The sequence below is a fragment of the Grus americana genome, chromosome 2, assembly GCF_028858705.1.
Source record: "Grus americana isolate bGruAme1 chromosome 2, bGruAme1.mat, whole genome shotgun sequence".
NCBI lineage: Eukaryota > Metazoa > Chordata > Aves > Gruiformes > Gruidae > Grus > Grus americana.
The window spans coordinates 44,495,522-44,522,472 of NC_072853.1; the positions used below are offsets into that span (position 1 = coordinate 44,495,522).

Consider the following 26,951-nt stretch of genomic DNA (forward strand, 5'->3'; position numbering starts at 1 on the left):
ACAGGCCACTGGAACCCTCCCATTGCTGCTATCTCAGGCTTGTTCTTAACAGAAGAAAAAAACATCAAGGCACAAGCAGTAAATTGGAAAAGTAATCTGAAGGTGGCCAGACAGCTGATACAAGAGACACATCCTTGAGACCAATGTCTATGGCCACAGATTCCATTTTATTTCATTTTTCATATCATTTCAGTCATGGTGGAATTCAGGATCCTCAGGGCAGCGAGGAGGGCATGCAGCAAGCTCACTACCCTGGACTTCAGGAGATCAGACTTTGGCTTCTTCAGGGATCTGCTTGGTAGAATACCATGGGACAAAGCCCTGGAAGGAAGAGGGGCCCAAGAGAGCTGGCTAATATTCAAGGGTTGCCTCCTCCAAGCTCAGGAGCAATGCATCCCAACAAAGAGGAAGTCAAGCAAAAACACCAAGAGGCCCCCCTGGATGAACAAGGAGCTCCTGGGCAAAGTCAAACAAAAAAAGGAAGCCTGCAGAGGGTGGAAGCAAGGGCAGGTAGCCTGGGAGGAATACAGAGAAACTGTCCGAGCAGCCAGGGAGCAGGTTAGGAAAGCCAAAGCCTTGACAGAAATGAGTCTGGCCAGGGATGTCAAGGACAAGCAAAGCTTCTATAGGTGTGTTAGTGATAAAATAATAATGTGGGGATAATGTGGGTCCCCTCCGGAATGCAACGGGTGACCTGGTTACCCAGGATATGGAGAAGGCTGAGGTACTCAACGACTTCTTTGCCTCAGTCTTCACTCGCAAGTGCTTGAGCCGCACTGCCCAGCTCACAGAAGGCAGGGACTGGGAGAATGCAGAACCGCCCACTGTAGGAGAAGATCAGGTTCGAGAATATCTAAGGAACCTGAAGGTGCACAAGTCCATGGGACCTGATGAGATGCATCCGCGGGTCTTGAGGGAACTGGTGGATGAAGTGGCCAGGCCACTCGCCATCATATTTGAGAAGTCCTGGCAGTCCGGCAAAGTTCCCGCCGACTGGAAGAGGGGGAACATAACCCCCATTTTTAAGAATGGAAAAAAGGAAGACCCAGGGAACGACAGGCCGGTCAGTCTCACCTCCGTGCCTGGCAAGATTATGGAGCAGACCCTCCTGGAGACTATGCTCAGGCGCATGGAAAATAAGGAGGTAACTGGTGACAGCCAACATGGCTTCACTAGGGGAAAATCGTGCCTGACAAATTTGGTGGCCTTCTATGATGGGGTTACAGTGTCCATGGATAAGGGAAGGGCAACTGACATCATCTACCTGGACTTGTGCAAGGCATTTGACACTGTCCCACACGACATCCTGGTCTCTAAATTGGAGAGACATGGATTCGATGGATGGACCACGTGGTGGATAAGGAATTGCCTGGATGGTCGCACTCAAAGAGTTGTGGTCAACGGCTCAATGTCCAAGTGGAGAACGGTGACGAGTGGCATTCCTCAGGGGTCGGTACTGGGACCAGCACTGTTCAACATCTTTGTCAGCCACATGGACAGTGGGATCGAGTGCACCCTCAGCAAGTTTGTCAATGACACCAAGCTGTGTGGTGTGGTCGACACACTGGAGGGAAGGGATGCCATCCAGAGGGACCTTGACAGGCTGGAGAAGTGAACCCGTGCGAACCGCATGAAGTCCAACAAGGCCAAGTGCAAGGTCCTGCATGTGGGTCAGTGTAATCCCAAGCACAGCTATAGGCTGGGCGAGGAATGGACTGAAAGCAGCCCCGAGGAGAAGGACTTGGGGGTACTGATTGATGAGAAGCTCAACATGAGCCGGCAATGTGCACTTGCAGCCCAGAAAGCCAACCGTGTCCTGAGCTGCATCAAAAGAAGTGTGACCAGCAGGTCGAGGGAGGTGATCCTGCCCCTCTACTCGGCTCTTGTGAGACCCCACCTGGAGTACTGCGTCCAGCTCTGGGGGCCCCAGTACAGGAGAGACATTGAGCTGTTGGAGCGAGTCCAGAGGAGGCCACGGAGATGATCAGAGGGCTGGAGCACCTCTCCTGTGAGGACAGGCTGAGAGAGTTGGGAATGTTCAGCCTGGAGAAAAGACAGCTCCGAGGAGATCTAATTGCAGCTTACCAGTACCTGAAGGGGCCTACAGGAAAGCTGGTGAGGGACTGTTTATCAGGGAGTGTAGTGACAGGACAAGGGGTAATGGGTTTAAGCTGAAGGAGGGTCGATTTAGATTAGATGTTAGAAAGAAATTCTTTACTGTGAGAGTGGTTAGGCACTGGAACAGGTTGCCCAGAGAAGTTGTGGAGGCCCCATCCCTGGAAGTGTTTAAGACCAGGTTGGATGAGGCTTTGGGCAACCTGTTCTAGTGGAGGGTGTCCCTGCCCGCAGCAGGGGGTTGGGAACTAGATGATCTTTAAGGTCCCTTCCAACCCAAACCATTCTATGATTCTATGATTTTCATCCTTAAGTTAATAAATATATATTTTTCTAGCATGTGCTTTCAATGCTTTAAAATATGAACTGAGCATAATTTATGTTCTGACAGCTAAAACAATACTTCTGGCTCTGGGCCACCCTTTGCCCACAGCCAGGAGTGTTCCCAACATGACTGCTCCAGGGGGCCTGAGAATGCTCACACTGCTCTAGCAGAGAATTTCATGACAAGGGAAAGAAAGCACCCTCCTAACAAGATGTAGGCAGGTATATCACTTTTGGTAATTATCACTGCTATTCCTGCTTACTCAGGGCAACAAAAGAAGACGTTTGTGATACTATTGCATCTCGTTTCCTCTGATTAAGCAGGGAAAGAGTTGTGATCACTTAAATGGCATATGAGAGCTGGGATGCACGGATAGATTACAGGAATCCCAAATAAATGTATGTGAGACAAAACCCAACACATTTGGAACTGATTCTGTGTGCTTCAGAGGAGCACGATTGTGATCCACAGCATGTGTAACACCATTCAATTGCTTAACGCAATTCGTCTCCAAGAAGAGTGTATTTCAAAATCTACAGCAATGAAAATCTCTATTCCTAAAAATTACAAAAGCCTTAGCAAGGTTACACTATCTGCTGCCTCTCTGAAGGGGGTGGGAGAGGGACTGAGTGTGCAGTTCTAAAAGAAAATTAAAGTGGCAAATCTGTCTTAAAGGCCAGTAGGAATACTGTATGAAGTAACCTGGCACATAGGCCTGGACTAAATGATAATTTAGTCCTTCTAAAGATGCCTTTTTCAATCAAGTAGTTCTGAAGCTTTTGAGAGAAGTTATTCTTATCTAAAGCTTGATCATCACACGACCACTTTTATTTAAGACAGTTACGCTGCATTTTTTTACCCAAATTGTAGATTAACAAGGCTAAAGATGCAAAGACACTAGAACTTGCATATGTAGATCTTACCAGCCTTACAGGTGAAGTCTTTCAAGTTTCACCTGTCAAAGCAACACCATACAAATGTGACTAAACTTCTTCCAGAGCCAGGCCACACCTGAAAGCAGCGTAGCTGCGTGCTGGTTTCAGAGGTCCACAGTAGCAGCCTACTGAGCCAGCTTGATGTTTCACTACTCATCAGAACTGAGGGTTACAATGTGATGTCTGACTGTGCAGTCAGACTTGTGCAGCACAGCTTAACTATGAGTGGGTCGGTGCTGTATGTGCAACTGAACGGACTCAGCTTGGGTTTGGCACTCCACGGGGGCTGATCCAGTTTCCTTCCTGGGAATTCAACACTACTTACTAGAAGTCTTTGGAAATGGCATGATGGCTGCTGGGGTACAGATGAGAGCCACAGAAGGCATGCTCCATATCTGGGAGCAAAGAATGCAGAAATAAAACATTTAAACACTATGATAAGTAGGCTAAACATTAAAGGTAAGAGAAACTGCTTTCCAGAAGTTCTATCATTACTTTTCCCTTTGGGTTACTTATAATTTTCTCAATAGTATTCTTTTTCTCTGAGACAAGATGTTAACGTGGGAAGACCAGACCTGCAAGAGAGGAGAAAGCCACTGCAGTACTTCAGAACCCACTTCCTGAAACAGGCTATGCCACTGACAACATATGATACAAAGTGAAGTATGTGCTCAATTGCCAGAAGTGTTATCTACTGTAGGGAGCAGAGGACAGTATCTTAAAAGTGTAACTGCTGCTTATGTAGCTTTTTGTGTTCTACACCTGTAAAACTAACCAGTCAAACCTTGTCAAGAAAGAAAATTCACCAAAAATAAAGGGAAAGAAAGAAGGCAATGAAAAGAAAAATTAAAAAGGCAAAAAGTGAGCTCAATGAATATACTGTATGAAGGCAAGAATATCATGAAGGTATCACTATGAGAAGGCATAAAAACAGACATAGTGAATCAACTATAATTTTAAAATGCTTCATAATTAAAGATGAAACAAAAGAGCAGACTAAGATTAGATTGGGGGAAGGAAGTCTAATAAGATTGTGGAAACTAGAGAAAAAATAGTTACGTGTAAAACGAGTGAGAAACAGGATGTAATACAAAGACTCAACGGAAGTTTTAAGTTTTAAACAAATTAAAAGTATATGAGTGTTCAGTGTAGTTTCAGTATGAAGACACTATTTTTTTTTAAACTCTGTGAAACGGAGGGAAAGCAGCAGCTTCTGATCTCCACATTAGTCTAAACATTGGACTAAGAATAAGTTTAGAAAACAATTGATTCTTCTCATCCTACTTATGGCTGCTCCTGGTGAAATTCTTTGTCTAGTTCTTCAGCTTAAGTTCTTCAGCTCCAAAATTTTTAGTTTCTAATGACTGTGCTTCATTGGCTATGTATTGTCCCTCTGATGAGAATAATAAAAGAAACAGAAACAGCAACTACCGTTAACTCTGAAAACTCTGGTTCTACCATCTTTTTGAGGACAACTTTTTGTTCCTGCTTCATTGTTGTAGTGGAAGGTGATGGATATTTTCAATAAAGAAAAATATGTGAGAAAAAAATCCATTAAATATGCAAGAATTGGCAATATTACAACTTTCACAATTATTTTATTCAGTTGAACCACTACCAGCTAGAATTATTTGCTGGATTAGGAATTTATCTCAGAGTTATTTTAAAAATTACTTTAAATTTTTGTCTTAGCTTTTCGTCTGCCTATGATGTACTATCAAGTACTACTTACCCAGATCTTTGTATCATCCTCATCTGAATTTATAAAGGGGGGGGGTCTGTGCTTTAAACAGAAATTTAATCTCAGCTTTATGCATCAGGTTATCTATTTACATTTCCATAGTATTTTGATTGTAATACTCTATATTGATTCATCTCTATTTTACTACTCTATTGGGGTATTTTTTTACATGGGTTTTCTGGATTACATGCAGACTCAACACTACATCCTGTTTTATTGTTTTATTTAATGCTATGGCCTTCAAAAAGCATCAGTTGAAAAACTCAGGCACAATTAACTTCCAATAAAAAGGAATTCTGATTGTTTAGATCTCAGGGTAACCATCAATTACTTCTTAATTATTTTTTCTCAAGCTGACTGAACGTCTATATAGCTAGATACTAGTTATAACAAATGTGGGTGAAGTAGTTAAGTGCTGAAATTCAGTACCCTTCTTCAGATGTTTGTCAGTAGGGAAAACAAATGGCAGGTAACCCACAGAACAGTAAATATCCATAATTAGAACAGTTACCTCAGGATTTGTTTCTATGTCTTTTTCATTCATCTAGTATGAAAGCCAAGTCAAAAAAGGAAAGATGGAATGAAAAATTACCAGAAAAATCTGGCTTCATTGAACTACAAAAAAGAGCAGAATCAGAAAATGTTCACTGTTTCAAAATGATAGTAAGTTATGAATATTTTCTAAAAAGTTGTGTCAAATTCATACAAATGAATGCACCACGATGTGAAATAACTAATTAGAAATAGAGCTAAGTTGTAGGTTTCTTATATCCTTCTCCTTGCATTAGCTTTCCATAGCTAAATACGCGAGGAAAGAAATTCTTACTTGGCATGGGTAATACTTAAGAAATCCAAACCTTAAGAAATGCAAAGAAACATTTTACTGTTATAATTTTATTAAAATTAGACTCTACTATAGTACATCAAAAACATTTTAAATACTGTCAGCTAAAGCTCTGTCAAAAATTTTACAAGTCTAAACTTTATTCAATTACCAAAATGGCATCCATCTCTAAAAATAAATTTTCAGTACTTGTTCTGTATATATTTCCTGTAACACGTGAAAAATATTTAAAAATGGTTATTCAATGACAAAGAATATAAAGTTGAAACTGATTCACATCAAGACAACTTAAATGCAATAATATGTGAATGGTTTTCATTAACTAAACTGAGATGTGCAAAAATATAAGCAGCGTAAATTATGTATTACTTGTTAGTTCTATGTTAACAGGATTACATTCAAGGAATGCGGTTTGCACCACTCCACTTTTAAGCTACTGCCATTTTTTGGAAGGTAAAAATGCTGTTTTAGTCTAAAAAGCAACTTTTTTCTACATAAATAAAAAAATAAATATAAGGGAAAAAATAATTAAATATACCTAACTACTCAATATATATGACATCATCTTTACTTGGAATAGTTTTCATTATAAATCGCTGTGCATATCTAATTTTCTTTTCAATATGGTAGCAGTTAAGTTTCAATACTTAACATTAATTATCCTTAGTAGCAAATTTCAAATTTAGCTAAGAAATGGCAGTCTTGAATATATATTTTCCTACGAGGCATGTGAATGTTATAGCCTTCACCAGCAGCACAGAATGAAGACAAACTGGAGTCTTCCAGCTACTTCAGACTTTCTTTATTTGTATGATCACAAAAAAGCAACAGAGTACCAGAACAAAGTACTGAAATAATAAATAATGCTTAAATCTGCAGAGACAGTAAAAAACCCCCAAACTTTTACAGAATAATGAACTTTTGAGGGCACACTAGCCTACACAACCCACTGTTTTATGAGGGTGAAAGGATGTTCACTGTGCTTCAGTTAGGTTCTCTACATGGGTTTTGAACTCAGCTAATTTATACAGATTTTTGATGGGTCTGTCATGTGATACATAAGCCGAGATATGTTTTTTGAGAATATTAACTTACACTCAAATGAAAAGACAGGTTGCCCAACATCTCAAATTTAAGATAATGTGACAATAAATATCTTTCACATTGAGAGGCAGAAGTTAGATACTGCAATAGAAAATATGTACCTTACTTCCATTTTGGCGATGGATGACAGGAGTTAAGAGTAGATTTGAAGAACTGTACATGCTTGAGCAGAATTTTCTGCTGGACTCGAATGCTGAAGCTTCTTTTCAGCTCTGAGAGAAGACGGCAGAATGACCTTCCTAACTGGATGTCCATCTCTGTAAATGGAAAACAGTGGTATCAGTTCAAGCATAACACAGTAATTTACAGGAAAAAAAGCTATCAGAAAATAAATTAAATGTGCAAAATATGGCCATGACTTCTGTCCTGAGTGAATACTGATTAAGTGCACTTTGTCTGACAGGTAATGTGTTTGTGTTGGTCATGCATGACAAGATCTAGGATGTGATGGAAAGAGAGGGAATGAAACCAGGAAACCCTCATACATACAATAAGTAGAGAATTATACACACTTATTCCATCTATCTGAAAATTCTTAATAGAAAAAAATATTCAACACTCAAAGCCAGCAAAAATTATTTAAGTTTACTATCTGAGAATAAGGCATATTTCAATGTAAAAATGGAATTTGTTTCTCCTCCCCTCCATTTCTCTCACGCAAGAGGGTATCAGTTACAGCAGTAACATTATGGCAATTTGCAACACTATTTGAATCCCTCAATCCAACTAACAAAGACAGAATTATTTCTCAGTCACAACCTAGCAGAAACTCCCCCTTATGTTTACAGTTTTCTTCACCTCAGTTGTTGCCATCTACAACCATTGTGTACTACAGGTATTAACTAATTCTGCCCCCCCCAAAGAGTAACACCCACTCCAAGCCTCTTACCAACATTTTTGTGTACTTCATTTGTCAAGGCCTTTACAGAGAAATCCTGTTCCACCAGTACTCAAACTTTGGCTAAAGCTCAAAACTTTATGCCTCTCAGCTGCATTTCACAAAACTCTCAATGCTTAAACCACTCCAGATTAAATTATCATTGCAATGTCAGCAAGTTACCTAAATTGCTGTTTTTATTGTAACATCCACTCTAGATCTTCAGGTTTTCATACCCAGTAGCCTGAAACCCATCAACACTACACCTTTTGCCTGATCATTTGGTGAACGTGAACTTACTGTTCCACAAGTGTATCATCCATTTTCTGATGCTGATCTCTGGTGTTTCTCATTCCTTTCTGCAATGGAAAACCGATTAGCCAAGCTGCTACAAGTCCTGACACCTGTATACTTCCAATTCTTCAAAACACCAGAAGCAGCCTAGTTTCCCCACTGACTCCCTAAACCTCACGTCATTCCTCTAGCCCTCTTTGAAACCAAACATGAGATGATGCGTTAGAGACGGCACTCGAGACTGGGTCCCACAACAATCCAATGCTTTTGATCACCTCGGGTTTCACCAGCCTGCACCTGGGCCCCATGCTGTCTCGATCTCCACTTACTCCCGTCTATTCCCTTCCGCAATACTTCCACCTTTCCTAATTTCCCCTGAGCCTTCCCTGGGATCTCTCTTCCTCCCTATACTTTTTCAACCTATCTCATCTTTCAGAGCACCGGCAACATCAAAGCCCGAAGCCTCTTCTCTCGGAAGGGGCCAGAGTCACTGAGTCCCCTTGTGAGAGGCCCTACAGAAGGGGGATCTGAGGAGACGCCGGCCTCCCTCTTGCCTCCGCTCGTCGGAGAAAGATGAAAACGTGATAAAATTAGGAGGCCAGGTGAAAGCAGAGCAATTTCGGATGGGCACCGGGCACCTTGCGCATTTTTAAAAACCGGGCCTGAGAAGCTGCGTGTCCTCCCTCGCCCTCCTGCGGTGCTGCTGCTGCTGCTGCTCCTCCCCCCACCGCCGGCCCCGGCCCCCCGCCTGGCCCTCCACTGCGAGAACCCGCGCCTGTTTTCCTTCCTCAGCGGCTCACGGGAGACAAGGGGGCCGCGGGCGGCGGGACAGGCGCGGCCCGGTCCCATGAAAGGGTTCCCAGCCCGGTGGGGGAGGGGAGAGCCTGTGGCCGGCCGCCACCGCGAGGACAAGGATGCCCCCCCCGTCCCCAGGCGACTGGTGACGAGAGTCGTGAACGCCGGCCTCCCATTGGCTCTCGGGTTGGCAGAGCGCGGCCAATCACGGCTCGAAGCGGAGCGGCTCGCCTTCCCCCCTCCCCTCTCAAGCCGGCCCCGCTGCGCGGAGGGGGTTCGGCCGCCTGCGGAGGGGGGGTCACGTGACCTTCTGTTTACATCCTCTCAGCTGTTGAGGCCCCTCCTCCCCTCGCCGTCTCTCACACCGACACAAGCGGCGGCGGCGACCCGCGGACCCCTCCGACGTGCGGGCCGGGGCGGGGGAACGTCGCCCTCCGCTTGCACCGGCTCCCGCTCCCTCGGTGATCGCCCCCGCTACGCTCCGCGCGGGCGTCCGGAGCGCTCTCCCGCCTGCCTTTTTTTTCTCCAGGTGGGTCTCCCCGCTGCCGCCCCGCGCAGAGTCTGGGGCCCGCTGTACAACGGGTGAGTGTCCCGCGGTGGGGGGTGGGAAGAGGGCGCGGGTGGGGAGGGGCGGGCGGGCAGGACTGCTCTCCTCGAGTGTGCTGTGGGGCGCGGAGGCCGCCGTCCGCCAGCCGGGACGGTGAGTTAGGGAGGAGGGGAGAGCGGGGCCCGCCGGCCCCCTGCCCTCGCTTCCCTTCCCTGGGGGCCCCGAGTCCCATTGTCCGTTGGCCCCGCACGCAGGCGCGCGCCCTTCTGAGGCGCGGGGGAGGGGGGGCTGGAGGGGGGAGCGGGAGGAGGGTTGTTTTCGCCGGGACAGGGCGAGGGCTCGCTGCCGCCCGCGTCTGCGGGGCAGAGAGGGACGGGACGGGGAGGGTGCGCGAACGTCTTCGGCAGCCCGTTCCTCCTCTCCACCCCCCGCGTCCTTTCGCAGCCTGCGTAATAAATAATCTCTGGCCCAACAAGGGGGGGGGGGCGGTTGGTGTAGCTGCTGCGGGCCCGGGGCAGGTGTGAGGGGACGGGGACTTAAGCGGGAACGGGAACAAGAGAGGAGGTTCCAGCCTTGAGATGTGTTGAGGGTGTTGGAGAAAGGTGAGGGCAGCGCTCGTCCCCCGCTGCGGCTCTGCGCCTTGCCTCCTCCCCCCCGTCACGGCTGTTTTTTGCCTTTGAGGAAATGCAGTGAGGACGGGAGCTTGTTTTGTTTTTTTTTACTTCTCCCGAGTCCTTATAACCTCAGACTCTTGTGGGGGCTGCGTCTTCCAGGCCGAGGCATTTTAGAGGAGGCAAAAGGGAGCGTGAGAAGACGTTTTGTTTCAAGAAAAAAAAAAACATAGGCTCAGGAAGGGTATTTCTTCTGTCGGCAGAGGACTTGGTGTGGCAGCAGCGAGGAGAAAATACTTTGTTTACATAAATAATGTGTGCAGGACGCACGATAACTTTGCTTTTCGCCCCGTAAGCCACGGTGGGTAGGCGGCGGTGGGAGTCGGTGAGCGTCGCTGGCGGCAGCCGCGGGGGAAGAAGGCTGCCTCTGCCCCCCGCTTTGCCATAAACGCACATCTTGTCTCTGTTTACATTGTGGTCTCTGTTTTGGCTGGGAGCAGCGTAAGGGGAGGAGCAGGAACTCGCTCCGGGGCAGCCACCTCCTCCCCTCTCTGTTTCCTTTGTTGTTATCTGTTCGGGGGAGGCGTCTTGGGGTCACGTCTGCCTGTAGCTGAGCTGCGGTCAGCGGTTAACGTGATTCTTCTTCGGCCCGAAACCTCGGGCCGCCGCCTTCTGTGCATGTGCAGGCCTTCTCTTTCGTCCGTCGTCGCCCTCCTCCCCCCTGCCTCGGCAGTTGTCAGCGGCTCGCAGTGAAGTTGGAGGAAGGGGAAGGGAGGGCGGAGGAGGAAGGAATTTTGGCATTTATTTGATACGCAGTCAGCAGCCAGGGCCTGCTTTGTGCAGCTCTATCGTCTTTGACAGAGAAAGGGAAAAAAGAAAAAACACGTATGGTAGAAGGTATGTGTGTGTGCTCATTTTTCGTGGTGGAAAACGAAAGAAAACATCTTTAGGGTCTGCATGAGAGAAGAGATGGAAGTACTGAACTGCTGCAATGTGTGGAGAATGCTTGTGTCCTTGCAGTACTTAACCAGTGCCCGCATAGCTACTGTTCTCCTACTGGGTATTTTTTACTCCTGTCAAGTAAAAGTCTGGCACAATTGAACCGCAGACTTTAGCAAGGAAGTAAAGTTTCTTCTGATAATGAGCACTAAACTTTGAGACACGCACAAATAAGAGACACCGGTAAGGACAGGCAGCTCTTCAATCAATTAATGAAGATCCCCAGTCCCTCTTGACCACATGCTCTCTTTATTACAGAGAATGCTTTTAAGATGCAAGATGCAAAAAATCTCATGCTTAAAGTTAGTAAATTATGAGAGTGTATCATGAGAATGCTTTTGTAACCATAATTCATCGTTCCTGCAAATGAATCATAATATGTGTGATATGTGTTTGGTTCCCCCCCCACACACACAGAGGACCCATACCTTACTCTGGGCACTGGGCATACCATTTCTGGAAGGAATCAGGCTTGGATAAATGGAGCTGTCTTCTGCAGAACTCCTGCCTGATTTGTTGGGAAAGTTTGAAAAATATTTTGGATGTGTAGGTAGACAAATGTGTGAAATATCTATTCTATTTTAACTGACTGTGGGTGAATAAATATACTGATAGGAAGGTAAGAAGTACGTGAGTGAGGTCAGAGAGCTCAATGAGGGCTTTGGAGAGGGACACTTAGGCAGTTTTCCTTTACAGCAGTCAGTGCCCCTCAGAAATGCAAGGAAAAACAATTAGATGTTGTTGGGAGGTCTGCAGTGAGGAGAATGTCATGAAATCACAGAAACAGAAAAAAGTATGTAATACTGGACAGCCCTGGATGGCCAAATGTTATCTCTGGGTCTGTGCAGGATTAGATTCCTTCCCTACCTAATTTCTGATCTTCACTCCAGAATTCTTGTAAAAATCTTTCTGCCTTTTGTAATTGGGTCTCTGGGTTTTCTTCATCCATTCTCAGACTTCATGTTGTGACTTGCTTTAGATATTTTGTTACCGAAATTGGGAATAAAACTCCTTAACACCAATGTAGTATTAAAGAGCAGGCATTCTTTATTACGGTGCTGGATGCACGGGGGATAGCTCCGCCTATCATGCATGCCGCCAACGACAACCAGTGAGGGTTGTATTGCCCCAAATCATACATATTCATTATGTTTCCCCGAGCTCATTATAATATTTGCATCTTAATTACGCCTGTGCTCTAAGTCTCTGGTGGTCCCTAGTGATTTGTTGAAGAGGTGCTTTTGGTGTCCTTTTTCATGAACTTCCGAGTCTTTCTTCCACATATGGTCATGAGTTGACTCATCGAGCAATCTTGTCACAGTGTGTTGCAGGAGGTGTTTCCTGACTCTTATCTGGTGGTCTTATCTGGCATCTTTTGTTGGGTCGTCTGTAAGTAATCCTCCAGGATGGACGTTCTTGCAACAATTTGACCAGCCAGTTTCAATTTTGCAGTACTCTTACTTACAAATTTATAAAGTCTTGCCATTGTTAAGTCCTAATCTTGGCAGATTGCCGATTTTTATTGCTCAGCCTTACTTCTTCCTGTCAGTGATTGCCCCAAGCTGCAGCAGCTCCTTTTGAAGAACCTTCTGCCTAATAGGAGACTAAGAATAGAACCAGACTGCCAGACATGTATTATAGTTTTCAGTGCCTGTGCTGGACCATACCAGAGCAGTCACTTGGCTGTGTTTCTGTAAACTTGAAGTGTGGTTGCTTTGAGATGGTTAAGTGTGTATTCTGAAGCTAAAGATAGGCTTAGGCATGATATCAGTGCAGGTGGAAGTCCCTAAGGACCATATTGCCTGTGACTTTAGGCAGACTTAAACAGTAACACAAAGGCCGAATTTCAAGTTCTTGCTGCAAGACGTGGTTAGTAATGCAGGTTTATTTTCCTAAAGATGCTCCCAAAACTCAGTATAGGCAAGATGACTTTTACATGCAGTGTTCCAGGAAGGTTTATGTCAGGAGTTTCAAGAGTTCCCTCAGCCAAATATATGGTAAGCAATTCTGAAATAGTTAGGCAGCATGGGAATGTTCATCACAGTCTTCAGTGCATGGTGACAAACACCTGAGTATAGTCATTGTTGTCTGGATGAGAAGTGTCTTTACCTGTATCTGTTTTTTTCCACGTCCTGCTTTATTCCAGTTTTCAGCAGGAATGTCTCAAAGATCTGCTGTTGTACCCTGCTGAACTGAAAGTGATGTTCTGTAGCTGATTGTTAATTAGCTCTCTGTAAGAAAAGGGCCTTGAAGTCTACAGCACTTGGCACTCTTGAATGCGAAGTTCATTGAATATTATCTCATTTATTTTACCTACTTAGAATGTAAATTTCTCAAAGCAAAGGTGGAAAGAATATATGTGCCATCTTGTTTTGCAGATGAATAATCAGGAATGTGACTGGCCTAAGGCACTATAGGAATCTTCCAATAGGGTCAGGAGTTGATCTGTATGCTGATTCTTCCCCAACCAACGAGTGTGGATTGTTCTGATGCAGAATTCTTTTAGTGTATCTACTTTGCAGAAATGTGATCACACTTCTCCACTTCTTTCTTCTATGGAGTTCTAGGGAGTAGAGTGAAGTAGTTTATATGAAATATTATGGGTATAATTACATTAAAACATCAGGAAATAACTACTGTGCTCCAATTCCTTTGGGACTTATTTGTGTGCACTGTATGTTAATGAGAGCCTTCAGGCCTGCTTAACACAAGGTCTTAAAGCAGTTGCTGCTGCTGTGTTAAGACAATTGGGTTGGACTGCTGGGCCTTGAAGAAAGGATAGAATTTGTAGGAGCTTAGGATGCTGAATATAATTTTTTGCAGCACTGAAATATTAGCTGGCTGCCATTCAGAACAGTAGTGTCAGTTCTCTGTCCTTTTTCTCCTGGTACATCATGCCAACTTCATGTTTCAGAGGTAGCGTTGGTACTGCAAAGTTGGCAGTGATGTTAACTAATCACAAGGAGCTTGCAACTCTGCTGAATGTATGTGTGGATTCTTGTTAAATATACTTGTCATCAGTAGCTTATTGGAAACCTTGAAAGAAGTAAAGTTAAATGAAAGTAAAGATGTCTTTGGAAATGGCAGTTAGTCCTGAGAAACTTATTTCTGAAAGCAAGAAGTATTGAAGTTGTATCTAGAGAGCTAATGTGATGTCTGTCACTTGTACCTTGTGACTGCAATTGGTATGCGACTTGTCAACAAATTTTATCAGTCCTTTATATTGAAGCACAAAAATATATTGTCCTTTGTTGTGAGGAGAAAATGCTGATTTAGAAGTCGTCATAGAGCAGTTAAAAAAACCCACAAAACAAACACAACAGCCCCCCCCAACCCCGAAACTCTAAACCCCCAAATTCCATAGCCTTAAAATAGTTTAGAGGTGACATCAGGAGTCACCATGGTAACTCTCAGGCTACAGATTCTGGTGTGTTTTCAGTGGGGGAGTTCTAGAGTGAGGAGGTGACCAGGGAGCAGATGTAAATTGCTCCTCTGGTTAGAGGGCTGGCTTGTGGCAGAAAGAGTTGCAGCCCACTGCTTAGAAGATGCATTTAATGAAGGGTAATCTTGGAGTTCTGTCTTTGTTTTGTATAGTGTTTAGTGAAGAAGGAATGTAAAGATCTAGTTTGTTACAAGTGCAGACCATTGAGTTTTATGAGTTGCACAGAGTTGGAGATTGAAGATCTTGTGAGTAGTGTTAAGGTGATGTGAGGCTTAGAATTTCTCTCAAGTATTACATTCCACTCCAAATTTTCTCAAAGTAGTATTTGCTTAGTGTACAGTTGCAAAACAATTGCTGAATTTGGATGTGCAGTATTTCTAGGATGTAAAAGACAAATGGAATTGATGTTTTAAAAAATGTTTGAGGAAACAATCCAGAACTTGCCAACAAAACCTTAAAATCAGACTTAAAAACTAATTAAAAGACGTAGTACGCTTAGAGCAAGTTGTTTGATAGCAATGTGGGATGTTTGGAGTCCTGCGTGAAGGACAGTTGTATGAAGTTGCTATAGGGTGTCTGAGTTGTCAGCATGGAGCTGTTAAGATATGAGGTAGGGTTTACTGAAGGTCTACCTTCTTCTGAAGTTAAAAAAAGAAAAAGCTGCCAGGTAAAATAAATCGTAAGTAGAGGTAGCTGCACGGTTGGAGAATGGCTGGCCTTTGTCTTGGTTGCTAACATGCATGCTTTACTGGAGAGTGTGTTTATATATGCATATGCACAAAGAATTATGTGCATAACCAGCCAGCTGTGGGGCAGCATAGTGACTGTGAACAGGATCTCTGTCCTGAGAGTTTTAGAACCTGGTGATGGCAGACTGCACATTCAGTTCTGTTTACAAGTCAGAGTGTCTCCAGGTTCATTCTTTTGGTCTCGTCTCTTAGGAGTCTTTTGGCCGATGATGCCTTAACTTTTCTCTGGTTGCTTTTCCAATCCCGGCTGTAGCGTTCCTTTCAGAGGACACATCCTTCAGCTTTGAGGTTTGCGTTGTATCTAGGAGTCTTAAACCACACAGCAGCAGTAGCTCTTTTTGCTTTTTTGTGGGGAAGCAAGGACAGGATATGAGCAGAAGTATTTTCTGTTGTGTTACTTAGCACTAATTGTTGCCGTATCATAGGCCAAGTAGCCTGTAATTAGCATGAGCACTGAAAATAGCACTAGAGGTCTGTGTTTAAGCACCTGAATCACATAGCAAGTACCAAAGGCTTGTTGTTACTAAAAAACCCCTTTCGTTTGTATGATTCCTAAATAGAGAATGCTTATTAAAGCTGTCAGTAATCATGTTTATGTCTTCCTTTTTTTTAACAATTGGTTTGTTAAAGTCCTGAATTACAGGTGCATATTTCTAATGGCAAATTAAGCAATTTTAAAAACTATTTTCAGGATGAATAGCAACAGCTTTGTGATACTCAGTAATGTTCCACCAGGAGGCATATGACTGTCATTGGGAAGATTATTTTTTTTCCCCCCAACTGATGTCTATGAATGTTTTTTAATATATTTAGTGGTAGGAGTTAGTGTCGAATCAGAGTTCTTATTGTATAAGAATCTTTAAGATGTAGTGAAAGGCAATATACAGTAATATAATAGACATAAAATACATGTGCTCCTGAATGTAACTATTCAAAATATTGATAATATCCTTCAAGCAAAACAAATAGCATTTGCTGTCTGTTCCTGTGAAAACGAACTAAAGTTCAAAGAGAACTTGTCAGAGGTGACATGTCTTATTTAATTCTTTGTTCATATGACAAAAAAAGCTGCTGCTCAGAAAAAAAAATCACCTGCATCAATGTATGGCTTCTATAAGTGAAGTGATAAAGTAATTGGAATTGTGCATGGTAATAGTCAGCTAGTGAATCACATCCAGCAGTTGGTATGCCTGTGGTGTCCTTGTCCCAAATGAAAGGCTTGATTCCTATAAATGGTTGTTTAACATTGAAAGAGGAATTAGGACCATGTGGTAGGGAGAAAATGAGAAGTGGATACTATTCTGAGAATTTATTTGTGTTATTTATGTAGCAAATGTTTTCAGTGGATATTCAGGAATTACCATGTGGTTTTCTTGACAAATACTTGAAAGAAAAAGCCAAGTAATACTCCTCAACCTAGTCAGGACCACTGTGCTATAAAATGGTCTGTATATTGAAGTTCAAAAAAAAGTTGGAGCCACTATCCTGGTAATCATATTTTCAATACAATTGGTTTTGCTTGATAGGCATGGCTAAAATGTATGCAAGTTAGCATTGCTGAAACAGTGAACTCTGAAGTTTACTAAAGGAGATGCTTAGTTTCAGCAAACAAAGCAAAAGATTAAAATTCCTGCAGTACTAATAATTTTGAGTAATCAGGAATGCTGTGAGTATTTCTACTAGAACATAAATTTGCCATTAAAGGATTTGATTTCCATCTGAAGGTCTTTGCTTGAGACCCATAAAGTTCTTGTTTACTCTTGTTATTCGTGTTGGATTCTGGCAGGTGGGGTTTACTGGCTCTTATTCTGCTGGGGCATGTGATTCTGCTGTTTATTTGCAAAACTCTCCCCTTTACCCTTTTGAAGGATGATCTCTGGTTTTGTTTCTATTCAGTGTAGTCACCTGCTGTCCAGTTTCTTAAGCTTTGCTGTCTTCTTCCTTCAACAAACTCTAAATTTGGCATTATTGCAGTCAGGAGGTCAGTGAAACTGGAAGGACACAGAAAAGTTGAGTTGTTGAGTTTCTTTATAACTTCTGCTGAGCTGACAGTTGCAACATTATGAATCCCATAGGCCTTAGTCTCTGCTTATTTACTTCAGTTAATTATTCATTCATTATGACTAAGACTCATTACTGCTGAGTTTCCTGAGATTGTGTGATGTTTTCTGCAGTAACTCAGTTGTCAGAAAAAGTCAGTGTAGGATTTGGCTTCTCCATTCTGGGATGCTCTGGATGAACTGGAGTTGCTAATGATAGAACTAAGGCAGGTTATGTGACTGTAGCAGCCTCTTGTGTCATATCTGTAAACTACACTTCTCTCAGGTGAAAACCACATGCTTTGTATGACTGACAAAAAACCTGACTGGCTACGATTATGGAGATGAAGGTACACTTAGGCTGTGCAAGTGCACAGGTTCTCACCTTCTGTTTCTTGGTGAAATACTTGCATGAATATCTTGAAATGGTCACTGAAGGTTTCCCAAATGCTCCAAATCACCTCCAGACCACATCTGCTGTTTGTACTGTAAGTAAATCATAACTATGGAGTCATGTTTGCAATAGTACTTGATTCATATCTAGACACAAAGAAAAACAATAGCGCAGAAACATTTTGAGGTTTAAAAATGTGCTTATGTATTTTGGTTTTAGCTTTTAAAGAAGGCCTATAGGGGTTTTGTTCAATTATTTCTAGTTCTTAGTTGAGGCATGCATGTCCCAAGGTCCAGCCAGTGGCGAGGCTAAGCACATATTCTCAGTACAACACACACACACATATTCAGCATGTACATGTATAAATACATAGCTGGCCACCACATCAACACAGAAAACACAGCGCTAATGCAAGCACAAACAGCACCAATGGCCTTATCCTGTTGCCCTTTCTGGATGGTCAAGCTGAATGTCTGCTAGTGGCAAACACATGCATATAGCATGGATCCTCCCAGTTACTGGGTTTAGACACCTGTTCTACCCTGAAACTGGCCCTTAGGTCCATTTACCCCCGTTGCCTCTTGCACAAACACACTCATGCTCAGCCAACACCACACCCCCACCCCCCAAACGTTACAGGTTCTCCAGCAGCTCACTCGGATCCTCCAGCAGCCAACTCCAGTTGCCTCACTCACAGTCTGCTTTGTCCCTGGTTCTCAGGCCACGCTGCCAGTTTACTGGCTAGTGCAGCTTGGTACTCCCTGTGATCACATCCTGACCTGCAAAAGCTCGCCCCCTCCTTTGCTGGCACAGCTAGACATGCATACTGACCTGCAACGTATTCACAGGTGACCTATCCCTCTTGTCACCATAGCCCTGGTCTTCCCATGCTTGTTGCTCCCCAAGCCACTTTGTTCCCTCCTTTTCTCTGCCTTTGGTTCCTACCCTAAACATCCCATAAGAGGGCTTGTGTAATCCCCAAGCGCTTTTCCCCTGCATTCCATGGTATATCTGGTAGCCCTGTAAGCAGTCACACCTCTCAACCTGAAAAGTGCCCTGGAGAGGCAATGCTTTGAAATGTTACATCAAAATAGGGTATTCTAATAGCAACAGGAACAGGGAGAATGCTAGAAAGATTGCATGAAACTGTAGAAGAGGCTTTGATAACAGGCTTTGTTAATAGTACTAATGCTGTAACCTTTTAAATTGTAAAATAAGGAGTTGGGTTTTTTTTTTTGGGATGACTTGCATTTGTGTAGGGACTTCTTTGGTAGATTTTTGAAATAGATTTAGTTCATACTTGATTTGTAAGTTTTGAAAGTTCTGATTAATCATCACTTTCCTTTGGTCAGAACCATGAAGGGATAGAAAATCTCTTTATATAAAGTAAGCATTGGACATCTTAAGAAATAGGGATTTATGGACAAGGTCATGTCACTTTAGGGTATACTGTTTATGGATTTATGGTATGTGTGGAGAACGAGACAGATTATGATATGGGCCTCAAAGTGTCAGGCACTTGGAGATAGGCAGGATTTGAGGTTTAAAAAGAAAAAGAAGTTAGGTGGAAGTAGATATCCATCACTTTCTTTGACAAGATAAAAGTAACTCTTAGTGTGCATGTGATTTAGTAAACAAGTTACATTTGAAAAAAATTGATGAATCTGGTGTGATGCTTCTGGAAGATTACATCAATGAAATAATTTTGTGTCATGGTTCTGAGGAAGGGAAGCAGGAGTAGGCCTTACTCATTCTTACCTCTTGAGGATTACAGGTAAAGTAATAATAAAGTAACGTATCAAAACATACTGTTGTATTACACTGGAGTATTTTAAGAATGTAGCAAACCAGATCAATACTTGATTTTTTTATTTTATTAGTGTCTTATAAGAAGAGGACACATAACAAATGAAAGTTGAGATTCTCAGGCTGTGAAAGTAAACATTTTGATAATACAGTATTAAAAGTTGTTTATGCCGTGATTATTGCATGCTATTTTGATCCTTTTAGATGCATTTCTAAAGATCAGAAAACCCAAAGGTTTTAGTGTGCTTGGAACTTGATAAAGTTGATTTTTTTTTTTTTTTAATTTGGGCCTGGGTGTTTTTGTGGAGACTGCAGTAAATGCATAGCTGTAAGATGAGGTTTCAAGTGTCAGGAATGTAACCATCTTCTATTTTTACACTTGACCTCATTTCTATTTTCTTTTGCTGAAGGCAACAGGCATATGTTGTTCTGTTGCTGCTGGAAGAGAGTTATTGAAATAACTTTAAATGTTTATGTGCAATAAGCTTTTGAACTTTAGCACTGGCTGAAGTAGTGAATATTTTGTCATGGACCACATTTCGCCTACTCAGAATTATGTGAACTGTGACTTAATCTGCTTAAAAACTATAGCTGTAGAAACTACTTTTGTACTAAAAGGTTAGGAAAGCATATTTATATTTCTGTTCTTGTACTAAACCTGCTTTGTATTTCATTAGAAAAGAGGATTCTCCCCCCCCCCCCCCATTGGTTGTTCTGAAGGTGATACTTACTGAAAGTAAAGGAGCATCATATTTTACTGATATGTAAAAGTTTGTTACTGATACTAAAGTTTGTTACTTTCTAGTCACCATAAACTAAAATATTAAGCATTTCCTTTCACAAAGAGAAACAGGTTTTGTTTTGAAAATATTGAGTATTTTGCTTGTCTTCTATGTCAAGGTGTCTTACCTGACTTACGATCAGGGTCATAGTGTTAAAATTTGCAGAAATGTTTGTGTCACTTGTATGCCTTTCACCTGTTCAGACTAAATAGGATTAGATTTTCCAAAAGTGGGTTGTTTTACAAATCTCTCTACAGCTCTTCTAATTCTTAACATTTGACTGTTATGGCTTATATAAACCTGCTTGAAATGAGTATTCTCTGTTAAATACCCTTGTACAAAGCTGTGTGTTGCGCAATGATTTTTGCAGCCTGGTCACTCTGTAGCTCGCTATTTCCTGTGACATATGTGCAGAGATAGCAGTTTCTGTTCTGAAAAACAGGTGCATGGTACAGACTCAGTGAATATGACATCTGCATGTATTAAGCATCACTGATTCATATCTGTCTTGCAAAGTCCTGAAATTTTAGTCTTGCCAGTGAACAAGCTGCTATTACCTGGTACTTCCTGTTTCTGTGAGTCTGTTGGGCCCTCTAGAGAAACTTGTCATCTTTCTCCTTTCTCCCAGACAGTCTGTGATAAAGCAGTACTCTTTAACTAGTTTATACTGGACAGACTTAAAATAGTTGTAGCCCAGGAATAGTCAGAGCTGTAGGCACACCTGTCTGAAGCTGAGACCTTTAAAAAGTGTGCTGTAAGAGAACTGCCAGGTTCTTTCATGGACACTGCCTTCAGAGGAAGGTTAGGGGATCTTCTATATGTCGGACATTGTGTTAAGCTGACATCCTTTGCTTATGAGATCTTTTAGATCTTTGACAGGTCACTAAGCCATGTTGGGCTCCCCAGAGATTAGACCATTTTATGCAATGTCTTAGAAGCACCATCAAGTGTTTTGGACTGGTGTGGGTAGAGAAGCAGTATGAATTGTTTTGAAATCTACAGTTGATGGGATACTATAGGGTACACAGAATTGGGGCAGAGCTAGTGTTCATTCATTCATAAAGGTATACATACAACTTTTTGAGATGTGGTCACCAGTTTGCAGCTGACCTCTAATGGTAAGCAACAGACTGGCAGCTATTGTTTTGTTGACATCTTATCACTGTGTACTGTGAAAAAGGCATGCCATGCTGCTCTAATCAAGTACTATTACCAGGAACTGTCTAGTTCCACCACTCAAGCTGTGTCATATGCTGCCATAGACATCAGGTCTTGTCATTGTCAATCAGGTATTCAGACTTTAGTTAGCAGTTAATGCTGCTCTCTGAAATTATCGAAATAATTTAGAAATTTATTTTAGATCTTGTAGATAGTATCACTGGCCTGACACATAACAAATTTTAGTTGGGGGTTTTTTTTGGATACTAACAGCATCTTCCTGCTTTGGAAAATGATTTCCAAAGCACTTGGGAGGCTATTTTCTTATCAGCACTTCTGTTCATCTGCTTCAGAATATGAGGAAGAGCTGGTTCTGGGAACTGAGCAGCAACTGATTATTAATACTGTCCATCAGTAATGGACAAACTCTTTATGCCTGACAGACTAATGTGTTCTGCACAGGTAATAATGTCAGGTGTGTAAAATCTGGTCAAGTGCTTAAGATCTGCACAGGTAATAATGTCAAAGTGCAAAGATGGGCTAATTGGAGTATTCCAGAGCTGTTTACCATCTCATCAGCCTCTCATCCATGGAGGCTTTTTCGTTTTACAAATAAGAGCATTTCTTGACAGAAGTTTTATGGCAGATATTGACTAAAATAAAACTTGCTGTGAAATTAGATACCAGCAAATCTTTTTAAGAGAAGGGAGTGTTTTTGTGCTTGTTCCCTATATAAAGCTTTTTGTAACATGACTAGATTCAAAATGGTAGTAGGTACACAAATCCCAAATATCTCATATATCTGAGGTGTGGGGGGTGGGGTGGATAATTTTGTGCAGATGACCAACAGGTACTCTTCGCTAGTGATTAATGAGTCAGTAAACTAGGGCAGTGAGACAGCTTTCCTGTCTCTCAGCAGGGAATTTTTGCAGGATATCATTAAGAAAGTTCAGTTAGTGGCCCAGAGGGCATTCTAGGATGTGAACACTGAAACTGGGTCTGTGGTGACCATAGTGATAAGATGACTACTGGAGAATCATAAGCACAGCCCTAAAGAGACAGACTTCACAGCGGAGAACTTGCTCTCTGAGGGTAAAGGGCTGCTTTACTTACTAGGTATAGATCTACACCTTTAAATTTCAGGAACTGTTCTGTATTCTGTGTTTGACCCCCAATATGGCAAACTACATTGCTAGCTATCTCTGGTGGAAATGGCAAACTCTTCTTTCTTTGTTTCGAAGTAGTCATTCAGAGCATGTTTGTGGTGTAACAGGTGGGAGACTTTGAAGAAGAAACTGCTTCTGAAGCCTGGGAGGCTCAGCTTTGCAGACATTTTTTGGTTGCCCAGATTTTAAGCAGTAAGATGAACTGACTCAGGATGTGGTGTTAAGCTATGTATTAGAAGTTTCATCCAGGAAATAAGTAGGATTCTTTGCTTCGCTTGGTAACAAAAGGTGATGAATTTTAAAGTATTTATCAGCATACTTGAAAACAGGTCTGGCATATAGAACTGTTATATAGAAAATGTCTTTCAGTGTTCAATCCTTGTCATCGTGTGAACAGGGAAGATAGAATGTCAGATCAAAAACTCAAATCCAGTACAAAAGAAAACATAGACTGAGAAAAGGAATTGCATCCTAGTCCAAAGAAGGGAAAAAAAATATGGTATGTGGGTTTTTTTGTTGTGCTTTGTTGTTGTGGGTTGTTTGTTTTTCTTTTTTCCCCCTGGGTGGACAACCAACAAAATTCTGTGCTTTATCATTTTTTACTTTAAGTTCCTGTGGATTGTCTCTGTTTAAAAAAAAAAAAAATCAAACACCAAAACAAAACAGACCCCAAAACAAACACACTGAAGACCACTAAAAAGGTAAGGAAAAAGGTCAGAAGGTTCAGTAGACATTCAGCAAGGTTGGCCCAAAAATTATGGCCTTGTGTAACTACCAAGGTTAAGGTCGTTTGATCATGAAATCTACACTGGTGTGTTTGTCACTGCTCATACATTTGTGGCATGCCATAAGCTTCAGTGCGTCTTCTGAGAGAAATGCAGTACCATGTGTGCTGTTTGGTATGTCCAGGTGACTGCAGGTGGAGGAAGAGATAGAGCAAGCACACACCTGGAATCTTGTATAAACAGCTGTCGAAGGCCTAAACAGGAGGATCAGGGCTTAAGCTTACATCAGACTTGACAAACACTTTCTGCCCAAGTAGGTCAATGCAATTCAGGTTAAGTCAGTAGTTGTGGCTGTTTACATTCATTTGGCTTAACATTAATCCTGTGGTCTGTTCCTTGTTCCATTGCTATATTACAAAGAACCTTAAAGTATGCTTTGTGGAGTGCATTATATTGGAGAGCTGACTGTGCTTGGTTTTTGTACTTGTTTCTGTTTAACTTGAAAAGCTTCTTGAAATGATCCACTGAATAGTAGGTTAGGAGCAAATATTTTTGAGTGAGACAAGTCTAGAGTAGACTTCAAAAACATGCAGTGTTTCCAACAGTTTTCCTTAATGCACTGAGTAGTATGTTACTATGTCCTGAAACCCCAGTTTTTCTTCTTTCTAACCTATTTGGAGTTGCAAAACAAATAGCTGTGGAAGAGAAGGCAGTTCGAGTAACAGCTAATTTTCCAAAGCACTTAGACTTTTTATTGCCTTTTGTAGCGGTTTACCAGTAAGGCATATGTAGCAAAAGTTTTAAAAAAATCTTTGTAAAGGCTTCATTCTGAAATTCTCTGTGTCCCACAGTTTATTCTGAGTTTTATAGTCACCTACTACAATTACTTCCAGCACACAGTTCATATTTTGGTTTTCTCCAGCCTTTGCCTGATGGAGCTAATGTTACAATTTCTCTTTTCCTTTCAGATAGTAATCAATCATTCTGTTTATTCAAAAAGTCCTGCTGAAATTTTACGCTCAGCTCTGCAGTTTGGAGTTGAATTTCCTCTTGTGTGTCACCGTTACAATACTTGGAAGGAAAGGCGAAGCTAAACTAAAAATTGAGTCCTTTTATTGTAGGAGTTGCTGGACAGGATGAGGACACGCAAAACATGATCTTGAGTTCCTCACGGCTGCAGGAGTGGCACGAATTGAGTCTGAACAGAAGTAGGTCTAACACTTGGTTGGTGACCTGGGAAACTTTAAACCTCTGATCAGAGTGGTGTCGCTGACTTCTGCCATGAGTAAACTGAAACTGTTAAATGGACTGAAGTATGTCAGGCCGTTGTGTGCATTCGTGGTTAACTCTCTCCTGTTGCCAGTGACAGTTCCTTTTTGGGGAACTTAACAGCTGACTCCTATGTCTACATTAATGAGTAGCTCAGTGGTTTATTGTTGTCTCTTCCCCCTCCTGCCCTCCTGGGTAAGGGTGCAGGTTCACCAAGCAATTTTGTATGCCATCTTTGAGGTTTAAAGTAATGTATCACAGTCTTCATTCAGTCCAGTGTGGTGTGCTCCAAGCTGAAATCTTACTGAAAATAGTTCTGAGGAGACTTGCATTATTTCTGAGGAACAGATGTGAAACTTTGCTGATCCCATTTATCATATTTTTCTTTACTATTTTTCATCCTTTGAAACAAAATAAGAGCCAAGTTAGTAGGCTCAAATAACTTGTGTTTTTAAGGAGGCATCTGTGTAGTCAGGATGTGTCAATATTACAAGACACTAAATTTGCAAGAAACTGGACACTGTAGATTTAGCAAAGGCAAGGTTTTGTCTGTCAAATTAACTGGATACTTCACTAGCATGGTATTTGATCTGTATTTAAGAGAGTATGCGAGTCCTTAGTGAGCTAAAGAATTAACTTGAAGTGCAAATGTATTTGTAAAAATTCTGAAATGTGCAAAACTTATGTCCCTATGAGACCTGACAAACTTGGCAAGCTTTACATCTGGTTACTGACTCCTCGGATAAGAGTTTTACGTAGCTAATAAAATGGTGAAGAATTAAAATGCACTCAAATTGTCAGCACTCTTAGATTCACATAGCCAAAGAACCTGTTCAATTAATGTGATATTAAAAAAAATAAAATCAGAAATTATTTACGGTAACCAATTTTACTGGAATTCCTTACAAGTTAGGTCATAGGTATATACAAGTATATGGATACTGTAGATAGTTGTGTGGCTTTTTACAGAAATTGGAAAGTGTGTTGTCTCATTTTTATTTTGAATATAAGAAACTTCAAGTGTTACAACTTATAAAAAAGAAATTCATGGATAGTGTGGAATGAGAAACAGCAGGGTTTTTAAATTGTAGTTGGTTTTAATCAGTGAATGAACTTTTTTATTCAAGACTGTATTGAAATTTTAACTCCTAAACTGCAATTTCTGTTGGCTTTTGTATTCCAAAGATTCCCAAGGCTAAATGCAATTGCTGCATTTTGTTAACTTTATGCACCCTTCCCCTTTGTTCTGATATTTCTATACCTCCTGGTGCAACAGGCATCAGAATGCTGCTCCTGCTCTTTGTGAACTGGATGCATTTCAATTTAGGTACCAGTGAGCTTCACAGGATGCTTTCTGTGAGCTTTGCAGCTATGTAGAAGGTTTTATCAGAGTATGCTCTGCTGTCTTTATGGTGGTCCTGGGTCAACTGTCACAAGGAAGCTTTGACTAACTTGCCCTCTTTCTCCAGCTGTGCTAAAATAACTTGAGAGGTGTTTTCTCTTGTGTGTTTACAATACTAGAAAATGTATTTGACTTCACATATCTGTTGCTTCTGTTAGAAGCGAGTAATTTTACTTTCATAAGGTAAAAGCTTACACACATAAAAGCATTGGAGGGAAGTAAAATACCACAAAATGTTTCTCTGCAACACAAGAGGTCACTTTTCATGAAAATATCTATTTCTTTAACTTCCTAGGGTATTTTTGGTTTTTAAGAAAAATACTTTGCACCTGAGTAACATTTTTACTTACCTATAGCTGTAGAGGCCAGAGTAGAACACCATAGTTGATTAAGGAAAGCAAACAAAAAGCAAAGTATCTATAAAGCAAACAATATCACTGTCTCCACCTAATGTCACCTTTTTCAGCCTGGGCAGGGTATTTAGAATAAGACACAACCTTCAACCACACTTTCAACTAGCCACTCTGTTCTGCTGCATAAGTGTCCCTTTCTTGAGGGCAGGCTCTCTGTTTTTGTTTTCTTCCCTACTTCCCACAATGTCATGCTGCATACCAGACCTTTTCTGTTCCTGGCTTTGAGATTGTGTGTGATAACCATTAATGAAAGTGAAATATTTGGTGAGTGTCATCAGTAGAAAATCTTGTGATACTACAGTAACTTTAGCTGTCAGATAATACCAAGAATATAAAATTACAAAGTACCTGAAGAAATTCTGGTTTAGTGTAGTGATTGTATTGAAATTAGCAAATGCTATTTATGGGAAATAAAATTT

At 41.8% G+C, this 26,951-nt stretch overlaps 1 protein-coding gene and 1 long non-coding RNA gene across 6 annotated transcripts in view; one reads left to right on the forward strand and one right to left on the reverse strand.

Annotated features, from left to right (window-relative positions):
- Positions 1-6,669: 6,669 nt before the first annotated feature.
- LOC129203735 (uncharacterized) lies at positions 6,670-9,154 on the reverse strand. The gene is made up of 3 exons (XR_008576130.1): positions 9,036-9,154; positions 8,238-8,300; positions 6,670-7,321 (listed from the first exon to the last, which is right to left on the reverse strand). It is a non-coding gene; the product is annotated as an uncharacterized LOC129203735 (long non-coding RNA).
- A 204-nt stretch (positions 9,155-9,358) lies between these two features.
- PCMTD1 (protein-L-isoaspartate (D-aspartate) O-methyltransferase domain containing 1) overlaps positions 9,359-26,951 on the forward strand; it is a 45,904-nt gene continuing 28,311 nt past the window's right edge. The window contains exon 1 of one of the 5 annotated variants that reach the window (XM_054814211.1): positions 9,359-9,612. The gene's annotated coding sequence lies outside the window, so the exon portion shown is untranslated. Of the gene's footprint in view, positions 9,613-24,629; positions 24,657-26,951 lie in introns of those variants that run through there. The other 4 variants (XM_054814210.1, XM_054814206.1, XM_054814205.1 and 1 more) reach the window with 4 other exon arrangements.